Source organism: Armigeres subalbatus, chromosome 1 (genome assembly GCF_024139115.2).
Source record: "Armigeres subalbatus isolate Guangzhou_Male chromosome 1, GZ_Asu_2, whole genome shotgun sequence".
Lineage (NCBI taxonomy): Eukaryota > Metazoa > Arthropoda > Insecta > Diptera > Culicidae > Armigeres > Armigeres subalbatus.
The window spans coordinates 69,085,851-69,092,664 of record NC_085139.1 but is presented as its reverse complement, the minus strand read 5'-3'; the positions used below and the strand labels follow the sequence as shown (position 1 = coordinate 69,092,664).

At 40.6% G+C, this 6,814-nt stretch overlaps 1 long non-coding RNA gene across 1 annotated transcript; it reads right to left on the bottom strand.

The window, feature by feature from the left end:
* Nucleotides 1-1,311: 1,311 nt before the first annotated feature.
* On the bottom strand, nucleotides 1,312-2,526 carry LOC134210621 (uncharacterized). The gene is made up of 3 exons (XR_009978845.1): nucleotides 2,407-2,526; nucleotides 2,276-2,346; nucleotides 1,312-2,214 (listed from the first exon to the last, which is right to left on the bottom strand). It is a non-coding gene; the product is annotated as an uncharacterized LOC134210621 (long non-coding RNA).
* Nucleotides 2,527-6,814: the final 4,288 nt, after the last annotated feature.

Below are 6,814 nucleotides of genomic sequence, written 5' to 3'. Positions count from 1 at the left end.
ACTCAGCCGAAGAGTCCTGAAAATCGCGGACAGGAATGAAGAAAACACACAACCGTTCGACTATAACGCCGGTTCTCAACCTTTTTCTTCAGTGGTACCCCTTCAGACTTTTACATAGTGCAGGGATCATAGCATGGGCGTAGCCAGGATTTCGAGAAGGGGGGGGGGCAACTTTTTTGGTCTTCTAAATCGTAGTTTTATATTAGTTTTATAACAACATATGAATATTAACACATGAAACCAAATTCAAACCAAATCGAAACAATAATGATTAAAACAATAATGGATTTAAAAATGCGTAATTTATTGCTGATCAGATATTTTTAAATAAAGTGAGAAAAATATTAACGAACTTAGTATTCAGAAAGAATATAAAATCGGCTATAACAATTATTATAAAAATCCTGCATTCCTCCATAAGTTTAAGAAAACTAGAACCATACATCTGAATTTCTAAACAAATCCTCTCTGAAATAATATTTATTATAAAATAGACAGAAAAATCAATATGCAAGCTTTCTCCAGGAATTCCTTCGACAATTGCTTCTGTCATTCTATCCGAAATTCTATCAGGGATTCTTTAGGAATGCCTCCAGCAACTTCTTCGGCAGTGTCTTCAGGAATTTCACCATAAATTTTGCCGGAAATTGATCCAAAAATTCCACCATTATTTACTCCAAGAAAATCTTCACGAACTTCTTTATAAGTTCTGCAGAATTCCCTGCAATAATTCAAATAATTTCGTGCTGTTTCCCATATTTTTAAGAATAAGAATATTCCGTGGAAATTCCGCAGAATTGCCAGTAAACATTCCGTAGAATTTCACAAAAAATCTTCGAATTTCTTGTGTAAATTCCATAAAATTTTCCGTGAATTGTTTCGAATAATTTCTTGTGAACAATTCAAAGAATTTCTCCAGGTATTCCACCGGAAATTTATACAGAAATTATACCAAAAATGAAATCAACAATGGAATTTTCGGAGGAATTCCTAGATTAATTCGCAATGAAATCCTGAAAGAATTCCGGTAGAAACTTCAAGATTTCCACTGGGAGATCCTCCAGGAGTTTCTCCGAAAATTCCTCCTGGAATTCTTCCAGGAGTTCCACCGGCATTTCCACCAAGAATTTCTCTAGGATTTCCTTCGAGAATTATTCCGGTAGTTCTATCGGCAGTTCCTCTGAAAATTCTTCCGGGAATTTCGGCAGAATTGGAATAGATTATATATAACGAATGGTTTGAGTTTCCAACCACCAGCAGCTTAAGCGCCACTCTCGACAGGGAGAGGCTGCTGAGGCTTGTTTAAGAATCCGGCTGAGGCTCTTTCTTAGGGCGGGACAATAGACTTCCTCAAACACCCGAAATCAATCAGATCTACCTTCCGTGGAGCAACGAAATCTAAAATTCTTCATGAACCGAATTTGAACCAATGGGACTATTAGGGTTAAGAATAACGGCGGACTCAATCATCAAACACCGGATGAACTAAAAATAAGACTAATATGAATATCCAAACAATAACTAGCGACTCGTCAACCTTGCGGAGAATACTAGGAGCGATTTAGTTTCATCGTCGTATATTGGTTTAAACGTTCAATACATAGGCCTATCGCTTCCTAACTTGGGGTGACGTCACGCTAACTGATTTTCTTAATTCTGTTTCGTTTTCTTATAGCTAGATACAATATAATGCAATAGTCTGACCTTAGTTTTCTGCCTCAGGCAGGTGGCTGATCTTCCGGCAGGAAGTCACGATACCTCCGAGTTCTGGTTGGCCGCTTTTCGTCGTAATACGGAACACGGTTTGCTGTGTGTCCCCCGCGGTGTCACCGCCAGTCATCAACGGCTATTTCAAATTTCCGTTCACAATTACGACGTCTCGCACGTGGACGGGTTCGGTGTAATGGCGTACGGAGTATCGCTTCGGATGCTGATCAAAATTCGCTAGTGATGATTTCAGCCTCAAACGGATAGATGGCGTCTCACTCGTACCGATGGTTTTCGCACACGCTTTGACTAACGCACCACCGTGACGTTTAGGCCCGTTATTGGCTTTGGCCGATGATTGACGTCACTACGGAAAGCAGGGGGTGGTGTTACCGCGTGGAAATTCCAAATGAAAGCACGTTGTAAAGGGGATACTGGGGTACACTATCGTTTTTGGGTTCCCAACGGAACACCCGCGTTGAGCAGCGGGTTTTATACACGCTTCGCCTGTTCAACGGTTAATACAATTAATGTCAACTACATTGCCTTTTGGAAGTAACTAGCTTACCTTAACTGTTAGTCACAAGCTGCACGTGACTTAGTTAATCGAAGGTACATACAAACTGACCTAACTGGAAACTATTTCAAAATGGTGATTAGTTCACAAGAGATCACTCAATTCTCATATTCAGCACTTACAATATAATCTTCACCGTTCTAGCTCACGTGTTTAAAGATAATTTCCAAATATTACTGGTCGGTCAATTTAGGTCCGTACAGGTCTAAGAGTCGGATAGAAATAGTTTGGGGCTTTTAAATTATCTTCTGTCTACCCAATCCGCTAGGTGACTATCTACTTTTAATACAAATTCGCTATTCTTTATTCACCTATCTCTTTTCACACATTTAGGTCCCTTTCTGCTTCCCCCCCTTACTCCCAACACCCAAGATATTTTTTTGTGTCGTATCATTTTTTTGACTTGATAAGACCTTGAAGCAGAAAATAGATTTTTTTACTCCACATCTAGCTTGTCTAAATGAGATCAGAGTGGAGGTTCTCACTTACATTTTTTTCTCGCGAAAGCTCAGTGGTCTCAATTCCCACAACGAGGTGGCGCGGCGGCATGCTGATGAAAGTTCAATCAAACCAATATTAGAGATGCCTATTTTTTTTTATTAGCTTATATTCGCCAATAACAGTTTTAAAAATTTTGAAATTTATTTAAATAAATTTCAAAATTTTTACTGCTTAATGAAACTTATCGAGTGAATTGAATTTTGAATAGTTAATTTCGTGAAATCTTTACTTTGTAGATACAATTAATGGTCGGGAATTAATTTGACTCAAAACTAAACCAACTTAGAATTGCTAAAAGTATGTTCCATTATTTAGCTATTTTCAAACAATTGATTTCTTGTTTTCTGTTCTCTACACCTAAACCAAATTACTTCAGCTATGCTGAAAAGAAATTTATTATTACCAATTCACTTCAGTAATGCCTGAAAATATATAATTCCAATACCAACGTAATAACTCCAATAATGATTGGAAAATTTTTTTGCTACCAAATTACTACTTCATTCATGCCTATAATTCACTCATACTTGATCATCCCTAAAACTAGTTACCCTTGTTACGAACTACAAATATGAATGCTTGAACGTCACAAGCGTTATTGTTATGCTTTCATTGAACTTCTTTCTGACTGTTCCTCAGAATGAAAACAAAATCGTCAGGATCTATGGTGGAAGAATAGTCTGAATTCTGTTTTGCGGCGACTTCCAGGTTTAATTTAAAGTATAATTAGAAAGAATTAAGGATTCAAAGACTAACCGATCTATTGGATTTAAGGTGGAGTTTCTACAGGTATGTTTTATATAGCTATTGCTGATTGCATTAATCAAAATCTAACTGATTCTAACAATTGGTTTTATGTATTTTTTTTAGCGGATAAACAAACTTTTCTGTCATGGACTATGGTGCTAGTGTGAGGAAATCCAGAGGAACGTCTCGAACACTGCTTATGCTATACCTCACAGGAGTATTTTTTTGATGGAATGATCTGGTGCTGAGAGTATTACAACTGGACAGCCATAGCTTGGACATATACATCGACGATTGCATTCAAATAACCTAGGCTCGTTTCAAGAAGGAACCATGGTAAGTTCCACCAATCGTTTTTCCATCCAAGGTTTCTAACCGATAGGAGTTTGTTCCCAAAACGTCTTTGACTTTTACCTTAGTGAATTTATTCGCCAGTTTCCCCACGAAGTCACGACTTTTATCCGACAAATGGACGTTTTTTTTATAAACTTCTTGTCCCTTCTCAAAGGTGTGCTTATGATTCGCACGCAGATTATACGGTTGCGCGTAACGTTGATATGCGTTCATGAGATTCTTCCGTACCGTTGTAAATAAATTTTTCATTTCTTCTCCCATTTGTTCTGGGTTTTGATCAGTCTCTCGAAGGAGTTCATACTCGGACCCCGAGCTGATCATATTCCGACCAAAGTTAATAAAAAAGGGAGTAAACCCGGTGCTGTCATGCACGGTTGTTCTGATAGCCTTGGCGATCTGGTGGATGGACTTGTCCCAGTCGCGGTGATCCTTCTGTTGATTAAGGGTGCACCGAATCGCCGTTACTATGACCCTATTCACTCGCTCAGTGGGATTGGGACTGGGATGGTACACCGCCAAGTTCCAGTGGGTCACGGCGTATCTTTGAAGAAGGTTTTCGAAAATGGCTGCGGTGAATACCTTCGCATTGTCCGTGATGCAAACCGTCGGTACGCCAAACAAATTGAAGATTAGATTTTCTAGAAATGAGCAAACTGCACTAGCGGTTGCGGATCGCATACATTGTATCATTATGAATTTCGAAAAAAAATCGCATACAACTAGTAACCAGATGTTTCCTCTTTTGGAGCGGGGGTAGGGTCCAAGGAAGTCCATCGAGATTAACTCCCATGGACGGGAACAAAGTTTTGGCTTTCCACAGACTGGCGTAACGTTCTGGTTCGGAATCTTAGATTCCTTACAAACTCGGCAACTATGGCAGTATCGACGGACTTCCGTTGCCATTCTTGGCCAGTAATGTCGTTCCCGTAGTTTGGCCAACGTCTTGAGATAGCCCAAATGAGCTTCTTCGTGGATTAGTTTGATCAGAGGTTGACGCTCTTCCATGGGAACCACGTATTTCCATCGGCATCCATGGTCTTCTGGGATGCTGGAATTAGTAACGAATTTATAGACTTTATCGTCACTTATGCGAAAGTCTGGATATCGATTTGGGTAATATTCAACCATCTCTTTGAGCTGAATTACGTATGGATCTTCAAGGTCCGTCTTAATATTGCAAACCGACCGAGAGAGAACATCAGCTGGGATGTTTTCAGAGCCTTTCTTATATTGCAAGAGCATGTCATATTTTGCCAATTTTAGGGCCCATCGAGCGATCCTTGGCGACTTCGACTCGATCGACATACTCTGCAAAAAGGTTAAACTCATTGCGTCGGTTTGGACAATGAATCGGTATCCTTCGACGAAGTGCTTGAAGTGATCAATGCTTAACAGAACGGCCAAGCATTCGCGCTCTGTCGCGCTGTACCTTCTTTGTGTGCTCGAAAGCTTTTTCGAGAAATACGCAATAGATTTCCGTTCTCCCGATTGTATTTGTACGAGGACTGCACCGATCGCTAAATCGGAACTGTCTGTTTCGATGATAAAAGGTATCTTGAAATCCGGGTTGGCTAACACAGGCGAAGAAACCAATACCGCCTTCAATTTTTCCAGTGCCACTTCCGCCTCTTCGGTCCATTGAAACTTCTTCCGATCCTTCTTCAGAAGATTCGAAATAGGTGTAACAATTTCCGAATATTTTTTGATGAATTTGTGGTAAAATCCCGCCAGTCCTAGAAGACGTCGTATGTCCTTAACCGACTTAGGACTAGGGTAATCCAGAATCGGCTGAATTTTACCAACATCCATAGAAAGACCTTCATCCGAGAGAACATAACCCAGGTATTTTATCTTAGTTTTGCAAAATTGACTCTTGGTTAAATTTATAGTCAATCCGGCACGGCGGAGCCTTTCAGCGACGATTTCAATTAGTCTAAGATGTTCCTCCAGGGTGTTAGAGACAATAATGATGTCATCTAAATAGACGTAGACTTTAGGCTCTAAGTCGTGGCCTAGGACCTGCGACATTAACCGAGCCATGGTCGCCGGTGCGTTTGTTAATCCGAACGGCATGACAACAAAACGATAAAGTCCTTTATTTGTCCGGAACGCGGTTTTATTTTTGGCATCCTCTTCGAGGGCAACTTGGTAGTAGGATTCCGAAAGGTCTATCACGGAAAAGTATTTCGATCTTTCGATCCGTTGTAAAATCCCGATCATGTTCGGAAAGGGATAATCGTCTTTCTTGGTGACTTGATTCAAGTGCCGAGAGTCTAGGCAAATTCTCCACTTCCCATTGGACTTTTTTATGGGCAGCAGGGGGTTTAGGAAGTCCACCGGTCCGGCACATTCTTCAATAACACCTAAACCCTTCATCCGCTCCACTTCGGCATCGATGACCTCCTCTACAATAGGTGACCAGCGATATGAAGGTAAACGCTTCGGCTTTGCTCCTGGTAGTAAGTCAATGGCATGTTTCATAACATGAGTCCTGCCTAAAGTACCATCCTTAGTTGCGGGTAATTTTTTACGGCTACAAAAAGTTCTTCCCGCTGTTTTTCAGTCAAAGCGTGTTCAGCCTCTAGTTGACTAGGCGATTTCAGTGTCGTCTCTGGAATTTCTACCGTGGGTATCTCTAGGCTTTCGTCAATTTCCGGTTCCAAAGTTTCTGTCCAAGAACGGTTAACATTCGGGTGGACTTGGCAGCATATTTTCTCGTCGGACATCGAAAAGTGGTCTTCGACATATGCTGCTTCAATGCTATCTTCATTTGAGTTGTTAAATCCTCCAGGAGTTTCTCCGAAAATTCCTCCTGGAATTCTTCCAGGAGTTCCACCGGCATTTCCACCAAGAATTTCTCTAGGATTTCCTTCGAGAATTATTCCGGTAGTTCTATCGGCAGCTCCTCTGAAAATTCTTCCGGGAATT